General features: G+C 32.1%; 1 protein-coding gene across 1 annotated transcript in view; it reads right to left on the reverse strand.

The window, feature by feature from the left end:
* Window positions 1-20,118, reverse strand: part of LOC131672542 (major facilitator superfamily domain-containing protein 6) — a 671,294-nt gene that overhangs the window by 406,872 nt on the left and 244,304 nt on the right. The window lies entirely within an intron of this gene.

Consider the following 20,118-nt stretch of genomic DNA (forward strand, 5'->3'; position numbering starts at 1 on the left):
TGTCTGCAAAAAAGAAAACCTTAGATCAAATAATGCTTTTGCTCAAACGAACAGTGGCAGTTTTGTGAAAATTGTTGAATTTTTAGTTGATGAAACGAAACAGAAACAATATACTATATGCAATCATGTTACAACAGAAAATGTTTTCGGAAAGTGTGATAAAATTCAAAAAATTTTAACAATTGAAAAAAGTAATATAGATATAAATACTAATGATATTGCTAGTATAGCAGTTTGCATCAAGACACCTGACGGGCAATATATTTCAGCAGTACCTAATATGTTACATTACTAACAAGGAGAATATCGTATCTCCTGGTCACCGATTTGCCTGTAATTTTGGGGATTCTTTTCATACATAAAAATATGCAAGAAGTCGCATCCATTCATCCTAACGCTCGATATTTGCATAGTTATGGGCTATTTTCGTGTAATCTGTAAAAATGTATGACTCTCTTGTAATGGAAGTAGCTTGTAATCTGAGCATTATAGAGTTATCATGATATTACCAAATGACAGCTGAAATCAAACCCTTTCGATAGAAAAAAAATTGTCGAAAAAAAAAATAATTTTATTCGAAATTTCAGTGAAAAATTTAAAACAGCATAACTTTTGCGCGGTTTAACTTTTTTCAGCAAATTTTTTTCTATCGAAAGGAGAATTATGGAAACTCTATATCGCTTAGATTAGAAGCTATTTCCATTACAAGAGAGTCATACATTGTTACAGATTTCATAAAAATAGTCTATAGCTATGAAAATATCGAGCGTTGGGTGAATGGACGAGGCTTCTTGCATATTTTAACAAATGGAAAAATTCCCCGAATTTACTGGCAAATCGGTGACCCGGAGATGTGATACACTCCTTGTAATTGTACACGTTACATGCATCAATAAAAAAAAGCGCTAATTTAATGAATTGGTTTTTGAAGTTAATATCTATTTTGAATCTGCTAAGCTTTCAAATACATGATTATAGGCTTTTGCCATTTTTAGGGCACATTAGTTTTGCTTAAAGATCATGATTTGTAAAAACTCGTATTTAAGAGCAATAATTATATTTTAAGGCATATTTTAGTGTAAAATAAACATAATTTCTACGTTATCAGGCATATTTAATGATACATTGTACCATAACATAATCAACATAAATACAGTTTAGTTGATAATAAGATGTTGACAAACATATATATATTTTTTAATATATTCTACTGTAAAAGAAACTTTTCCTTTGAAAGAAATTATGTATTGAACTTATTACTTATAAACATAGAAATACTACAAAATAATGTATTTATTATTGCTTACCATCATACCATTAATTAATGATTAATAATAAAGCGAATTATGCAATAATAATTTTCATTAATAATATTTTTTTTTAAATAAAAATCAATCAATGTACAAAATTCGTGCAAAAATTGTACAAAGTCTGTACAAGATTTGTACAAGTTTTTTCGGAAAAAACTTGTACAAGATTTGTACAAGTTTTGTTCAAGTTTTGTACAAATCTTGTACAAATCTTGCACATATTCTTGTACATATTTCGTACAAGTTTCGCATAAATTTTGTATGCTTATTTCCGATGGGGATGGGAAATTTTAGAAAAAATAGGAATTAGCCAATATCTGATTGAAAGGCTGAAGGGAATGTACGAAGAAACTAAAGCTAGAATTAGAACTGATAAAGGCTTTACCGAAGACCTTTGGATAGGTCTTGGGTTGAGACAAGGTTGTGTGTTGAGCCCAATATTATTTTGTTTATACATAAGTGAACTTGAAAATGAATTTAGAAAAAGAAACATAGGGGGAATAAAAATAGGTAATATTAGGATTTGGAGTCTGGATTATGCCGATGATTTAGTATTATTAGCCTTGAATAGGGAAGCACTTTTGGATATGATGGACACGCTTAAAAGGGTTTTGAAAATAAGAGACTTGATATTGAGTACAGAGAAAAGAAAAATTTTAGTTTTTAACAAAAAGACAAATGAAAAAAAAGAAAGCTGGAAATATGAAGGAAGTGACATGGAAGAGGTTAAGAAATTCAAGTACCTAGGTTTTATATTTAACTCAGAAGGAAACTACAGAGATCACATAAAAGAACTAAAAAAGAAGGGTATGGCATCAGTTAAAGAAGTATGGGGATTAGGAGAAAGAGCATTCAAAAATGACATTAATAGGATAACGTTGTTATTTAATTATTTAGTAAGAAGCGTAATGGAATATGGGGTGGAAATTTGGGGATGGGAAGAGAGAAAAGAATTAGAAGAAATTCTGTTGACATACTGGAGATCGACATTAGGCTTAGATTTTTGCACGGCGAGATATTTGATTTACAGAGAAAGCAATAGTGAAAAAATGAAGGGAAGGTTTGCCATTAGGGCACTGAAATTTGAAACAAGAATAAGAGAAGAAGAGGAAAATAGACTAATAAAAATGTGCTGGAACGAAAAAAGAGAAAGCGGACTAGAAGACGAATATATGAAAGAAAAAGAAAATTATTTAAATAGCATAGGATTAAGTACAATAGCAATAGAAAGCATGACAAGTCCAGAAGAAGTACACGAAGAGATTCTAAGGAGAGAGATAAATATACAAGGGCAATTCATAAGTAATAAAATATATAGGTCGAGATATAATGTAAGGTATAAAGAGATAATGATTAGTGGTAAACCAGAATACTTGACTAAGGGATACAGAAACTACAAAGACATTGCAAGACTGAGATGTGGAAATTTAGAAAATGCAAATAAGTACTGGGAGACCGAAGAGAAAAAAATATGTGACCTGTGTGGAAAAGAAAAAAGCACATTAAAACACATAATTGAAAATTGCGAGGTAACGAAAAATTGGGAAATGGGTACACGAAAAATTGAATTTAAAGATATAGAAAAAATCTGGGAAGGAAAAAATAGCGATGTGGTAGTAAAATGGATTAGAAAGTTGGAAAAAGAACGCAGATATAAACGAGATATAAATTTAGAAAACGAATAAAAAATCACACAAATGTTAGGATAATGTAATGCCTTTTAGCACCAGAGGCAAAATATGTAGAAATGGCATTTAAATATTTAAAAATGTATAAATATCTATGTAATATATGGGAAATATATGTGAAATATGAAGAAATATGTAGAAATATGTAGTAATGTGTAAAAATATGTAAAAATATGTAAAAATATGTAAAAATATGCAAAAATATGTAAAATAGAAAAAATATGTAAAATAGATAAAAATATGTAAAAATATGTAAAAATAGGTAAAAATATGTATCATAAAAGATAAAACATAAGAGATGATATAAAATATTTAATAGACAGATTACAATAGCTAATGAAATCTTGTGTACTAGTATTAAGCAAAAATTATCGAAAAATGTAATAAAATAAATTTATAAATGTGAAATGTAGCGATAAAATATTTAATTATTTATATAAATATTTATAGGAATAAGAAAAATGTATAATTTAACCAAGTCTATTTCTGGGCTATGTAAGCTGAAATTAATAAATACAAATACAATACATACAATCTGTCTTTTAACATTCAGTAATTTGTTTAATATGTTACATAGCTTGTGAATTCCCTGCTAAAAATTTTCTATTAAAAGTTATTAAAAAAAACCTAATTACTTTTAATCGTGAATTTGTATCCCACATAAGCCAATTAAAAAAAATAAGCCACGGAAGCAAAATAATTCAAAATGATTCAAACCGATAGAATTAATTAAGATTAAATATTATTAAATTCAAGAATGTTCAATAGCTTTCAATCTCAAATCTTTTCATAAAATGAATTATATTTGTGGGGTCAGGACAGTCGCGACCGAGCGACGCATTGTGGCAGCACCGGCGGAAGCAACAGCTAGCGCCGCGAATTTGCCTGCGGGAAGACTTAGAAAACAGGTCGGCGCGAGTTCTTGCGCGCATCGATTCGGCTCGCATCGCGTTATCATCAATAGCGGCGGCCCAATTGATGTAATTAAATAAATATTCAGTAGATTTTATTCCGCTCAGTGTTGACCACATTATTTCCCCTGAACACATATCTCCAAATATTCAATAAAATCCAATGAATAATTATCGTTACGTTCAATTTATTTTAATCAAATATTTTGGAATACAGATTCACGATTAAAAATGATTTGAATTTCTGAACGATATTTAAATAATATTCAATATAATTTATCTTGATTAAATTAATTTTTTTAAATAAACTTGAATGCTTTTCAGTATTTGGTGGACAGTGAATCATTTTTTGTATTAAAACTAGCAAGTACGCAATGGATTTAAATTCTTTTTAATAGAAAATAAGTAATATATTAATCATTTTTAATTAATTTAAAAAATTTTGAATATATTTAAATAAATTATTGAATTGCTTTTAAAATGGATATTCATATGTACAGGAATTCCTTTTAATGACATTCAATCCCTTAAAAAAAAATTCGAGTTGAATATTTGAATATTCTACACGTATGTGCAGGCATATTTTTAAAAGAAATGAATCTCTTTTAATAAATTCCAATTAAAAATTAATTATTTATTAAAACAGATTCATTGCAGTATTGAAAGCGATTCAATATAATTATATTTCAATACTGTTTTTACATAAATATTTTTTTATAGGAATTAATCATTTGTAATACATTTCAATTCGGAAATAAATGGATTCCTTTTTATTATCAAATTATTTTAATTTGAACAAAGTAGAAACAATTACAATTATAAAATAAATACTTATAATGTAATTATGCAAGTAGAATGTAAGTATTATCTGTTATACGTAATGTTTTTTACTATATACTTCAATAAATAAGTTAAAGTTAACCCAATAGCATATATAAATTATAAAAATAATGATGTACACTTATGTACACTATAGTGAATAAGAAAAATAAATTATAACAATTCTAAATTCGAACGACTTAATAAAAAAAGAATAAAGATTATTAGAATAATCAGATGTTACTAATTATTCTAGTCCTCATCATCACTTGCAGATTCCAACACAGACTCATCGAATATATTTTCTGAGTTTAATTCTGTTTCAATGTCATCAGAATTGAGTTGTCGTGGGTCGGTTCCGCCGGTTTCGTTATACGTTGATTCCTGTTCTTCAAAATCTTCAGACTCCCTTAAGTTTTTCTTATTTATCTTTGCCCTTTCTGGCTTTTTCATGTATGCTATTTTCTTTGTTGCATAGCCGCGAAAACAGGCTATTTCTATGGTTCTATCATATTTCTTCATTTCGGCTTTGGTCAATTTTGGTTCATAATATATTTCTAACCAAAATAGTCTGAAACAAGAAATAAATCACAATTATATAATTTTAATTGATATTGTTAAGTAATTGTAATATGTATTTTGCAAATATCATTGATTCAAATCTACCTTGACAAGCAAGCAGTTGCTTAGGATCCAACTTTTCTAATTTTTCAACTTGTGGCAAGTCATTTTCGCCATGCTCGTTTTCATTTTCTTTATTTTGCCAATTCTTCTGTTGCTGACTCGACCTGTAAGACTACTTTTCATTAAAGTAGTGGGCCCAAAAACTGCAACTAGGAGGTTTCCTACGAAAGTTGCAGGACTCAATGATGATACGACAGTATCATTAATTCTGGCGGGCAAATATTTATTTTGACCCATATGAACCTGTACAAATTTATGATATTAATTGAAAATAATGGAGCAACAGTGTATACGAGGAAAATTTGGTGGAATAATTATACTCACACTACCATCCTGTTCAATAAATCCAATGGGTAAACTTTTCAGTTTTGGGTCAACAATAATACTGTTGGAAGCAGAAATTTTATTCTGTTGGTCCACCAATACTAGAAAATTAATAAAATAATTAATAACTGTTCATGTTACTAGAAAAACGAGTATGTAGCACACACAAATACACATATCTAAATTAATCACATTTAATTTAACTAAAAGCACACAAAAACTTGCAACTACTACCAATCAGAAAACATAAATCATCAGCTATCATTAAATATAAAATGGTATAAATGTTACAAAACTGCTGTATCAAGCGAACAGACTGGAATTTCCAGTATTTGCAAAAAGCCTTCAACTGAAATTTTGGCATCATTAGTTTTTAATACTTATCCTAGTATTATATGACGACTAATTTTAATGTCATATAAGGGGACACAAAGCAAGCAAGCATTTGAAATTGTTATTCGTATTTTATACATTACCTCCAAGCTTCATAATATCATAACTAATGTTATCTTGTAGTTTAAGGTTTCTATCTCTCAACTCTTTGTTTTCCTGTTTAACTTCTTTGTAGTCATTTTTTAAATTCCGATACTTACGATCTACATTTTCAAGTTTCTGTTTCAATTCAGAAATCTGTTTTTCTTTTTTTTTCAATAAATTATTTTGTTTGAGTGAGTCAAGGCAACGATTCTATGGATTAAAAAATATTGTTATTGTTTCAAATAGAATCTGAAGTCATTGCATATAAAATATGATTAAGATCTATCAAAAATAGTTAAAAAGTATTGAAAGCTATTAAAAATTATAAAAAGCTATTAGAAATTATAGGAATATATATATATATATTCATTGAAACTTACGTCGATAACTCTCGGTTTGCGTCCACCACTTTTTGGATGGTTATCCTAAATCAATATTTAGATTTCAATATATACTGTCTATATTTATGTATTTTATATTCAATTAAAAATATTCTTACGCGATACATGTCTTCTTGACATTACTTTCATGTGAACCAGGATTTACTAAAGTGCTTGATTCACCAGTGAATTTATGCTTTTCATCATCCTCGTTAGTACCTACATTTTCATGACTTTCTTTTTCATCTAAAAATGGTTCATGAGGCTCAACCTATTTTTATAAATGTTGTTTTAATTTAATATACGTATAAATGAATTTGCTTACGCGTACATAACGTGTTTAAAGAACATTTTAAAAATACAAACAATTTAAAAAAATGATAAAAGTACATTAATAAATATACATTTTAATATATACTATTTATATTTAATTCATATTTAATAACTCTATTTCAAAGGAATTAGAAATATTATTAAGTTTACCTTCTTTTCAACGCTTCGTAATATGGTATTTATATCTACAAAACGTATTTTATCTTTTTCATGCTCTCCTCCTGAGAAGGAATCAGTTTCATTTTCAACTTGAGCAAAAGAAGAAGGCTGGACACTATCAGTATCATCGCCGTTTCGTTATTTTCTTGATTCAAATCCTACCATTTTTTATAAATATATAGGATATACATATGTTAGCTTACACTTGTGTGTGTGTAGCAAAAACTTGGAATACGCAGGTAATTATTAAAGATAAATAATTCATTATCTAACATTATATGCATGAATCATTTAATAAACTCTTATAATTATTAATACCTCTATATTAAAAATATTACAATATTTACCTTCTGTTCCAAAATTGGTTCATCAGTGACATCATGAGTTTCTTTTCTTTGATGGCTTCTGCTGGAAAAGAATCATTCAAGTTACCTTGAAATTGAGAAGACGTAGTCTGGTGATCACTCAGTTTTAGTGATTTGGTTTTTCGTTCATCACTTTGACCCTGCAATTTTTATAAATAATAAATGATTATTAAAGAGGTTACTTATATTAATATTGACAAATATAACAAATTTAATAGAGCTGATGCAAGACATATATATGTGTGTATATGTGTACCTGTAATTTTCTCTTTTGTAATACCTTCTCTTCTTGCCTGGCTTTTAAGATTTTTGAATATTCTGATGATTGTTTCAGCTATTTCATAAAAGTACGTATCAAAATTAGAATACATGTAAAAGAATGAAAATGACTGAAAAATATAGATGTAGAATGTAGAGATTGTAGAGCTAAACAACAAAAATTACATTAATATGCAAATTTACCAAAACAACATTGCAGTAGAAATAGGATTAAGTTTTGAAAAATTTTTTAACAAGTAGAAATATTTTTTTTATAGTATTCTTATATTATTTTTATAGCAGAGTATACTGGTCTAATCATATTCAAAATGTATTTCACTTATCAAATTATAATTCACAATAGGTTTTTGTCGTATGTGTCTGCACACTCACTTAAATAAAAACTACATATTGTACATAGTTTTAATTTAAATACCTTAAAAATATTAGTACTTGACTTTTGAGAACTGGTAGATGCAATTGACGGAGCTGCTTCTCGGGTATCACTTTCCTCCGATACTGAGACTAAATTCTTACACGATAGAATCCTTAAAGTATCAATCTGTTTCTTCAAGTCATCTTTATTTTTTATAGGAAAACAATATTCAGATTATTGAACACGGATAAGTGTTTATAAAGTTTTCACCAGAAAAAAATGATGTCTTAAGCTCACCAGCCATACACAAAAGTTGAATCCTGGGTGAATTCTCTGGTAGTTCAATAGGATCTTTCAATTTATATCTCTTAGTTTTATCAGAAATGCATGAGGATTCAAAAGTATAACGGCCAAGGATTTGATCTGTTTTAATTATATCCATTACACCTCTATTGACACCATCCAAATATTTGATATACGAGGTCTATCCGGAAAGTATCGGGCCTACCTTTATATTTACGTGCTAGCGTTATTCTTTATCATCTGGTGGGTAGCATCCTTCGAAGTAATCCCCACTTGATTGAATAACACGGTTCCATCGGCGTTTCCACTTTTCAAAACAGTCCTGGAACTCACTTTTAGGGATAGCCTTAAGTACACTCGTCGCATTGTTTTCAACCGTTGTTTTGTCATCGAATCGGTGTCCTTTGAGTAGTTTTTTTAGTTTTGGAAACAGCCAAAAGTCACAAGGGGCTACTTCGGGACCAGGGAGTAAGAGAGATGGAGACCCCACTCATACGGCCGGCCAACAGAAATCTGGGACGTTTTCAAGATCGCCAGGCTCGCTCATCGGAATATCTGACACTAGCTAGCGTCAGACCCCTGTAGGGAGCGCCATTCGTACTGCGTAGCAGGTTGATTTTATCTACCGTTCCCTGTCAACTAACATGCAACAACGCATATGAAATTATGCTTCAAAACTGTGCTTAATTATGATGACGATATGTTTTGAGTTCACATAAATGATAAGTTAGCTATCAAGAGACTCAAACCCCAAATACTATAACCGTAAACTTAATCACAAGCCCCTCTCGGCAACTTAAATATAACATTTGACATTTATACAGTGATATAAGTACGTTAGCCGAAAGGCTAAGGTTTCTGCTTTGAATTGTTAGGATTGCCGGTTTAAATCCTAAAGATGAATCTTTTTTTTCGTTATTATGGAGAATTTTGGAATCATATAAATACGTAAAACTAAATTAAAAATGCAAATAACATATAATTATTGATTCTGTGTTAAATGATAAAGCACATACAAATGAAATTTTTTTAAGATGATATTTAAAAAAAAATTAGCATAGACTTTCACCATTTTTTCCTGTACCTATTCAAAATATAAAATGATAGAAAACGTCCATGAACATTTGAAGAGTTTACTGGGGCATTTTTATCAACAATTTGATATATTTATCCTTAACTGAAATGCTTGCCACAAAAACTAAGCTTTAGCGCTTTTAACATGAATGCTGGAAAGAATAATAACACTATGGTATTATACGAAAAAATGAAAAATATCGCCGGTTAGAAACATATAACACATTCTTCAAAATATAAGTTCATTGCGCTTGAAATTCAAATAAGGAAAACTAACGCATCAACAGACTGTGCTGTCAGTCCGTTTAATCGATACAAAAAATCACTTTATTTTCTATATTTTTCAAGAGCTACTGAAAATGATTTTCAAGAATACGACGTTTATTTAAGATCTACTTTTTTGTTATACGATATGATGATATCTTTCGTTTATGTATAGATAAACGAATGTTGTAGTGATGTTGTATAAGAAAAATACATTTGAAACAATGGAAATGTTATATGAACATGTGTGTGTGTATGTGTGTTAAGAGGAACATCTGAAAGCTTGTATGAGCGAAAAACTTTCGCCTATTTGAAATGGTAAAAATTATCATCTAAAATAATATCGAATGAAAGGGTTGAAAAATATATTAATAGTAGTTTGTCAAATATTCTTTATCATTTTCTACCACTATATACACCTCAAATAACAATCGAAAAAACGTCCGAGGACTCAGTGAAATTGATTTTTAGCTATTGGAGGCTTAAAAAATTATACTATATCATATTATTGTCATTCATTTGATATCATTGAGTTTCCATTAATAATTTATTATTGTATTTATACAATTTTTTTTGTTTCATAGGTATACGACAAACAATCAAGTCAGAATTCTATATTAAATATACATATACAATAGTATTATATATTTACGATTTAACAACTTATCTACAAATCAGTCGAAATTAAAAAAAGTCATATTCTGAGATATTCGTAGAAAGATATGTATCTCACTGTTAACGCATTTTTCCGTGAATTTTCGATCGGCAACGCGAGTTCGTAGACCGCTGTCTTTTGTCTACGAACAACTGACTGTCAGTTTGCAGTTGATTTGTTCGTGCGTGTACGTGTATACATGCTTATTGCAATTTTTTTGGTTGGAATATGTTGTGTAGATATGTATTTTGATCAATTATGTCTCAAAAAGTAAAGTGTTGTGTGAAGGGGTGTTCATCGGTGAGAAACAATGCAGCTAAACCAGAAGAAAGAATATCATTTTTTAGAGCTACCAAAGTAAGTAGGAACGTGTTGTCATCTTCGTAACAGAAAATTTTGACCGTCCTCACTATTCCGAGTGATCATATTATCAATATCATAAGTAACTTTACGTGAATGTATTTAGCAAATTTTACATAAATAAATATTCAGCAGATCGGTAAAAAGCATTCTATATTTCTTTATTAACAGAACGAAACACTTGAGAAATGGCGGGAGGTCATTCCCGATTTAATGAAGCATCACAATGTTTGCGAATTGCATTTTAAAGAAAATGAAGTAGAAAAGACCTTTAATCAAAAGTTGAAAGATGGACCAATATTCACTATGATCAAAGAAAAACCCTCATTGAAAGAAGGCTCCCTTCCTATCATATTTCCTAATGTGGTCGAGTTCGACAAAGGCTTACCTAAATCAAAGACTACAGGCAGTATACAAGAATGTATGTTATATTTCATATTTAATTTAATAATTGAAATAACAAAATATACAATTTTTGGCTGTGATTTCCAAATAAATTGCAAGTGATTTTTCTGCGCCGCTAGTGTATCGTCGCCACGCCACGCTTTGTACCACCAAACAGAGTTTAATTGTGTTTTTTCCGAAAATTTGGTTGGAATTAAAAACAATCTTTATTTATCCACTTTGTAACATCATTTTTTTTCTTTTGTAATGGAAATGGTAACATTTTTATTATTTTTAAGATTGATTAATGATTAGTAGATCTTATAATATAAATATTAGTGGCTTACTTTTACATCGTCACAGTTAATAACACAGGCCTGCAAAAAAAAAATTTTGTTTTATCGCAAGAACGATATTCATGTATTCTAAAGGTTTTTGATGCGCTGAGCACGAATCAGGCATCAGAAATGCTCTATCACGTCACGTTTTCAAGATATTCTAAGCTAAAGGTGCGAAAAACACGTATTTTCGCTGTTTTAGATGCTATATTACACCGCAAAACATTTTTTTTTTGCTAAAAACGAATTTAACCATCTCAAAGTACCGCTTCTACCCTTTCCAACGCATTGTTCAAATTTAACAAATCTTTTTTTTTCGCGGAGATATCATCGAATGAAGTTCACCACTTTAACGATTTCATAACAACAGTACCAACAATATAAATATGACAACCCCACGAAAAAATGTCATATGTGAACAAAAGTGCAAAAGGTAATACCATTACATTTATGTTTTTGGGGTCGCTGAATCCGAATCCACGATTCATTTGACCCGATTAGCTCAGGGGTCAAATTCAGTTCAAGGTCAAATCAAGATTATCCCATTAATCTTGGTCCAGGTACTGTTTCTATAGGTTTTTGAGGTCGCTGAATTCGAATCTGGGGTGCGTTTGACCTGGTCGGCTCAGAGTTAAGGTTAGGACAAGGTAAAATCCAAAAAATTACATTGAATGAACCCGAATTTAAGGTTTATCTGACAAATAACCTAATATTTCTATGGAAATGTTAGCAACCCCCTAATAACCCTCTAATAACCCCCCTAATATAAACTATTCTATAAACATCCTAATAACCCAATGGCAATCCTATCAACCTCAAATAATGCAATGGCAGTGCCATCAACCCCTAATAACCTCCTAATAACCGCATTAATAAGAACTATGCAATGAACCCCTTAATAACCGCATTAATAAAAACTATGCTATGAACCCCCTAATAGCGCGATGGCAATCCTATCAACCCCTTAATGGTGCAAAAGCAAACGTTACTCCTTTCGATCAAGCGGGATTTTTACAACAGAATAGTTGTGAGTCCGGTTTCCGTTGATCATACGCATTTCTTTCCAACAGTCCTTTTCAGGATAGTTCAGAATTCTGCTTTGGTCCACCTTACGCGCATCTTTTCAACAGTCCTTTTCAGAATAGTTGAAAGGTTCGGCGTATTTCTTGCGATCGAGCGGCATTTTCTCGCCAGTTCTTTTCAGGATAGTTGAGAATTCTGCTTTGGTCCACCTTACGCGCATCTTTTCAACAGTCCTTTTCACAATAGTTGAAAGATTCGGCGTACTTCTTGCGATCAAGCGGCATTTTCTCGACAGTCCCTTTAAGGATAGTTGAGAATCCCAGTTGAAGTTTCTAGTAATCTTCATCGTCTATTTTATAATGTCTCCCCGGAGTTGCGTGAACGATCCTAACAAGTTCTGCAACGTATGTGGACTTTATGCTACTAAAAACCAAAGGAGAAACATTACGCCTTCATTCGAAACTGCTTACAAAAACTATTTTGGCTATTTTATCGTGAATGTAGACAAATCTTGGGTGCCAAACACAATTTGTGTAAGTTGCCATACAATATTAAGTCGTTGGAATAAAGACGACTCTTCGCAAAAATTGCCTTTCAGTTTTCCGATGATCTGGCGTGAGCCACGTGATCATAATAACTGTTAAATAATGTTAAATAATGTCATGAAACGTTTCAACAGTAAGAATAAATCTGCAATTTTGTATCCTAATGTCTCATCTGTTACTAAACCAATTTTCAACAAGACTCTTGTCTGTGAGAAATCATTACCCCTAAAGAAAGCAGAATGTTTACCTACTACTTCCAGGAGCCCAGACGAAGTAAATGATATCGAGGTGGATGACGAAGATCCGCAGTCAGATGATAGTGCACATTTCGATACAACCGAAAATCCTCAATTGTTTACACAAGCTCTTCTAAATAATTTGGTTAAAGATTTGGACTTGCCAAAAAATAAATCAGAATTGTTAGGTTCTAGGTTGAAAGAAATGAATCTGTTGGCTCCAAAAACAACTTTTTCTTGGTACAGAAACAGAGAGCAAGAATATATCAGATATTTCGCAGAGAAAGATGGATTGACTTACTGTCATGACGTGACTGGCTTAATGACAAAATTAGGCTTGATATACGTCGCTACTGAATGGCGTCTCTTCATCGATTCTTCTAAAAGAAGTTTGAAGGCTGTCCTCCTTCACAATGGAAATAAATATGCTTCGATTCCACTCGCCCATTCAGTGTATCTAAAAGAATCTTACGAGAATATACAGATAGTTTTTGAGAAAATTAAATATGAAGATTATAAATGGCTCATATGTGGTGATTTGAAACTAATAACTATACTTCTTGGACAGCAGTCGGGGTATACCAAATACCCATGTTACATTTTTTTGTGGGATAGTAGAGCTACTACACGTCATTGGGAAGAATCTAAGTGGACACTTCGCACGTCTATGAAGCCAGGATCACACAATGTTCTGAAAAAACCATTGTGTGATCCAAAAAAAATACTTTTACCTCCCCTCCACATAAAATTAGAATTGATTAAGCAATTCGTCAAAGCGCTTAATCAGAATGAAAAATACTTCTACTACTTATTGGATAAATTCCCAGGATTATCTGATGCAAAAATAAAGGAAGGTATTTTCACAGGTCCGGATATAAGAAAGATGATGAAATCGGCTGATTTTCAACAAACGATGACAAGAAAAGAGAAGGCTGCATGGGTGAATTTAGCAGCGGTTGTAGAAGGATTTTTGGGAAATAGAAAAGTAGAAAATTATCACGTAGCCGTTCAAAATATGCTTACCAGTTTTAAAGAGTTGGGTTATAACATGAGTTTAAAAGTACACTTCCTGAATTCTCATTTAGATTCTTTTCCTGAGAATCTTGGAGCCCTAAGTGAGGAGCAAGGAGAAAGAATCCACCAAGAAATCCAAGAGATGAAAAGAAGGTATCAAGGTAAATGGAATGTTAATATGTTAGCTGACTACTGCTGGGCTCTTAAACGTGTAGATGATGGTCTACAGCATAAGAGACAGTCAGGAACCAGAAGCCTAGACGAAAAAAGGAAACGATTCCACAAATCAGAAAATTGATAACATTGAAGCATTTGACATAATGTGGTTAATAGCATTGCAATTGGGTAATTAGGGGGTTGCTAGCATTCTCATTGCATTATTAGGGGCTTATTAGCTTAGTTCATATTCGAGGGTTATTAGCGGGGTATTATATAAGGGGGGGGGGGCTATTAGGGGGTTGATAGGATTGCCATTGAGTTATTAGGGGCATTTTAGCATTGCCATTACGCTATTAAGGGGTTCATAGAGCCGTTTATATTAGGGGGGTTATTAGGGGGTTACTAGAGGGGTGATAGCACTGTCATTGCGTCATCAGGGGGTTATTAGCATAGTTCTTATTAGGGGGTTATTAGGGGAGTGAGTTATTAAGGAGTTGATGTGATTACCAATGGGTTTTAGGGGGTTCATAGCATAGTTTATATTAGAGGGTTATTAGAGGTTTATTAGGGGGTTGATAGCACTGTTATTACGTTATTGGGGGTTTATAGCATCGTAATTGTGTTATTAGGGGGTTCATAGCATAGTTCATATTAGGGAGGTTATTAGAGGGTTATTAGGGGGTTGCTAACATTTCCATAGAAATATTAGGGGGTTATTAGTCAGATAAACCTTAAATTCGGGTTTATTGAATGCATTTTTTGGATTTTACCTTGTCCTAACCTTAACTCTGAGCCGACCAGGTCAAACGCACCCCAGATTCGAATTCAGCGACCTCAAAAACCTATAGAAACAGTACCTGGACCAAGATTAATGGGATAATCTTGATTTGATCTTGATCTGAATGTGACCCCTGAGCTAATCGGGTCAAATGAATCGTGGATTCGGATTCAGCGACCCCAAAAACATAAATGTAATGGTATTACCTTTTGCACTTTTGTTCACATATGACATTTTTTCGTAGGGCTGTCATATTTGTATTGTTGGTACTGTTGTTTTGAAATCGTTAAAGTGGTGAACTTCATTCGATGATATCTCCGCGAAAAAAAAAGATTTGTTAAATTTGAACAATGCGTTGGAAAAGGCAGAAGCGGTACTTTGAGATGGTTAAATTCATTTTTAGCAAAAAAAAATGTTTTGCGGTGTAATATAGCTTCTAAAACAGCGAAAATACGTGTTCTTCGCACTTTTAGCTTAGAATATCTTGAAAACGTGACGTGATAGAGCATTTCTGATGCCTGATTCGTGCTCAGCGCATCAAAAACCTTCGGAATATGTTGCTCATGTTCGTGCGATATAAATCATGTTGACCTGTGTAATTTATTAAATAAATTTTAAAGCTAAAGATGAGAATATGGAGTTCATGCCTCCAAGTACATGCTATGGTTAGAAGATATCTTTGAAAGCAACTTTAAAAATATGTGATTTCCTTGTCAACACCTGTGGTTTCAAATACTTGATGACAGCTCGTTTAAACCAAGACAATTTGGAAGTACGTTAAGTCTAAATATTTTAGATATAATATTCTTCACGAATGTCTAACTTTTATTTCGATTGTCTGCATTATTTATATAAACCTGGAAATTTCAAAGTGCGTGCATCGATCCTATTTTTTTTCTTTTTTTATTTAACGATTAAACGAAAATTCTAAATGATCCTTAGATTATCGACATACCTATAATAAAAATCATTAATTACTAGCGAAGATAACCTCGCTCTCTAACGCTCGTATATTTTCAATTGTGCTAAAATATAATTAATAGTTTTATATTTCATAAACTTGTATCATTATTTAATATTTGTTGATGTAGTCACATTTAAAATCTTTGAGATCGACCAATTACTATCGTATAAGTAAAATAAAAAATGGTATTATTATTACATTAATCTCATAAAAATATTTTATTCAGAGCAATTTTTCGGTATGATGCGTAATTATTGCGGTTCAAATGACCATCCCGATTCGGCGCTATTTATACAAACTTACAGGCTTGTTTCAACTTACTCAATAGTCAAACCTTTGAAAGGGTCAAACGTTACGGGCCGTGATCTTATGAAAAGCTTAACTTCAATAATAGATGCTACAGATATTAATGACGTAGAAAAAAAAACAATGGGATGCACTAATTGACACATTACTGGACAGAGGAGTGGGTATGGATCAACTTGAGAAGGTTGCTGTCAAGTTCGAAGAGCATGATGATATGAAATGTACTACCTCTTAATACGTAATTGCATACGTAGCTGGATATGTGGCAAGAAAATCAGCTCGATCTGCCACTGTACTGGAAGTAGACACTAACAGTAAAAAGCGTCGTCTAGTTTGTTCAGTTTGTACCACAACACTGTATCTCGACAACAAAGAGCTCGTCCCAAGTTCTTACAAGCTCATACAAATCAGAAATAGAGGTGCTTTAATACAGCCTTCTATGCAGTTTTTTAATTTAATTAATATTTTAGAAAGAGCTATTTCGACAGTTATCAATGATTAGCAGATAATTTATGCGGAATTATTATACGACGTTACCACAAAATTAGCAGAATTACCACCACTTCCATTACTTGGCTCTAAAGAACACAATACTTCATTCACTCATAAAATTGTTGCTTTCTTCTTGACGACACGAATGTTTTTTTGTCACGAAGCAATCTAACAAGAATGACAATATTGAGAAAGAAATGACAAGAGAAAGAAGAAAGCTTTCAAAGCTCTCGACTGTTCCTGCGACAAAAACGAATGGTGTTGGCATCGTAAAACAACCTGATAAAATTAAAACTAAGAACGCTACGAAAAACACAAGAAAAAGAAAATACAACTGTTCCAGTATCGAAGTTGAAGTAAAACCTGCCGCAAAAAAACAACGTATGGGAAAAGAAAACAAATTTGCGAATAAGTTAATAGTGAATCGCCGATAATTAAATAATATTGTTTTTTTCAATGATAAATTTTGTAATAATGGAAAGAAGGGAAATAGTGAGAGATGGAAATCCACTTAATTTTAATTATATTCAGCAACGTTTCGTCAGCACATTTGCTGACCTCTTCAGGCTGATTTCTCTCGTAGTCAAATTATTATAAGCTAAAACGAACAACTTGTAGCCAGTCACGTTACCATATATATAAATAATATTGTTTGTGAAGGTATGATATCGACGTGTAAATAAATCATTATAAAAAAATTATACTCGTGTAAATACCCTTGAAGTCAATTCCAATTCTCCTTTAAAAGACAGTTCAAATTATTTTAATTTAATTTAATTAACATCAATACATAATGATCATGCATCAATATGTACTGAATAAATCGATTGAAAAAAAATCTGTTAACATCTCAAATAAACGTCGCATTATTAACACGCTAAAAATAAATTTCACTGCGTCTTCAGACGATTTTTCGATTGTTATTTGAGGTATATATAGTGATAGAAAATGATAAAGAATATTTGACAAATTAGTATTAATATCTTTTTCAACCATTTCATTCGACATTATTTTAGGTGATAATTTTTACCATTTCAAATAGGCGAAAGTTTTTCGTTCATAGAAGCTTTCAGATGTTTCTCTTTACACAGTCACACACACGTTCATATAACATTTCCATTGTTTTAAATGTATTTTTCTTATACAACATCACTGCAACATTCGTTTATCTATACGTATACGAAAGATATCATCATATCGTATAACAAAAAAGTAGATCTCAAATAAACGTTGCATTATTGAAAATAATTTTCAGTAGCTCTTGAAAAATATAGAAAATAGAAATCGATTTTTTATATCGATTAAACGGACTGACAGCAGAGTCTGTTGATGCGTTAGTTTTACTTATTTGAATTTCAAGCACAATGAACTTATATTTTGAAGAATGTGTTATATGCTTCTACCCGGCGATATTTTTCATTTTTTCGTATAATACCATAGTGTTATTATTTTTTTCAGCATTCATGTTAAAAGCGCTAAAGCTTAGTTTTTGTGGCACGCATTTCAGTTAAGAATAAATATATCAAATTGTTGATAAAAATGCCCCAGTAAACGTTTCAAATGTTCATGGACGTATTTATATGATTCCAAAATTCTCCATAATAACGAAAAAAACAAATTCATCTCTAGGATTAGAACCGGCAATCCTAACAATTCAAAGCAGAAACATTAGCCTCTCTGCTAACGTGCTTATATAGTGATATAAGCACTGATACACAGTCATAAATGTCAAAAGTTATATTTAAGTTGCCGAGAGGGGCTTGTGATTAAGTTTACGGTTATAGTATTTGGGGTTTGAGTCTCTTGATAGCTGACTTATCATTTATGTCAACTTAAAACATATCGTCATCATAATTAAGCACAGTTTTGAAGCATAATTTCATATGCGTTGTTGCATGTTAGTTGACAGGGAACGGTAGATAAAATCAACCTGCTACGCAGTACGAATGGCGCTCGCTAGAGGGGTCTGACGCTAGCTAGTGTCAGCTATTCCGATGAGCGAGCCTGGCGATCTTTGCCGGTGAAAACGTCCCACTTCTCGTATATGGCGTTGGGTCTCCTTCTCTCTTACTCCCTGGTCGGGACTGTATGGAGGTTGTCGAAGCAATGCGATATTGTGTTTGCTCAAAGACTGCTGCACAAAATTGAATGAATGCGCTGGCGCATTATCGTGATGGAGAAGCCAGTCACCACTTTCCCAAAAGTGCGGCCGTTTTCTTCTTACTGCATCACGCAAACGTTTCAAAATTTGAACGTAATATTCTTTATTGATTGCCTGACCTGTTGGTGCATATTCGTGATGTACAACACCTTCACAATTGAATAAAACAATCAACATTGACTTAACATTGCTCCGACTTTGATTTGCTTTTTTCGATCTTGGCGATTCAGAATGGTTCCACTGTGAAGATTGTTGTTTTGTTTCAGAATCATAACCATAAACCCATGATTCGTCACCTGTAATAACTTTTCTAAGCACATTATCATCATTACTGACCATTTCCAGATTGTCCAGAGTGATTTCTAAGCGAATGTTCTTCTGCTGTGCTGTGAGCAATTTTGTGATGAATTTCGCACACACGCGTTTCAGTCCTAAATTTTTGGTTGGAATTTCTGAAATGATAGTTTTTTGTTATCCCAAGGTCTTCTTCTAGTCCTCGCACAGTCATACGACGATCTTGTTCGATTGCAAGTCGCACCCGCTCAATATTATCTGCGGTTTTTGTCGTCGAAGGTCGGCCGAAACGAGAATCACTATCGACAGAAGTGCGACCATCCTTGAACCGTTTATACCATGCTTTTATTCGTGTTTTGCTCATACACTCGCTTCCGAAGGCCTTTTGCATCATTTCAATAGTTTCCGAACTCATTTTTCCGAGTTGAAAGCAAAATTTGATGCAAATTCGTTGATCTTGTTTTTCAGTCAGTTTTAACAATATCAAAATCCGACGAACGCGAAAAAGGCACTGCAAATAAAGACACGCTGCGCATGAACTATAAGTCCGGCAGGTGTCAGTAAGTAACCAATAGATTCGTGAGGCTTTACTGTTGACGTTTCTGTCCGGTAGAAGTCCCTCGAACATTATGGCGCGAAGATATAAACGTAGGCCCGATACTTTCCGGACAGACCTCGTAAGCT

The sequence above is a fragment of the Phymastichus coffea genome, unplaced genomic scaffold (genome assembly GCF_024137745.1).
Source record: "Phymastichus coffea isolate CEN01 unplaced genomic scaffold, Cenicafe_Pcof_1.1 PCOF00012, whole genome shotgun sequence".
NCBI lineage: Eukaryota > Metazoa > Arthropoda > Insecta > Hymenoptera > Eulophidae > Phymastichus > Phymastichus coffea.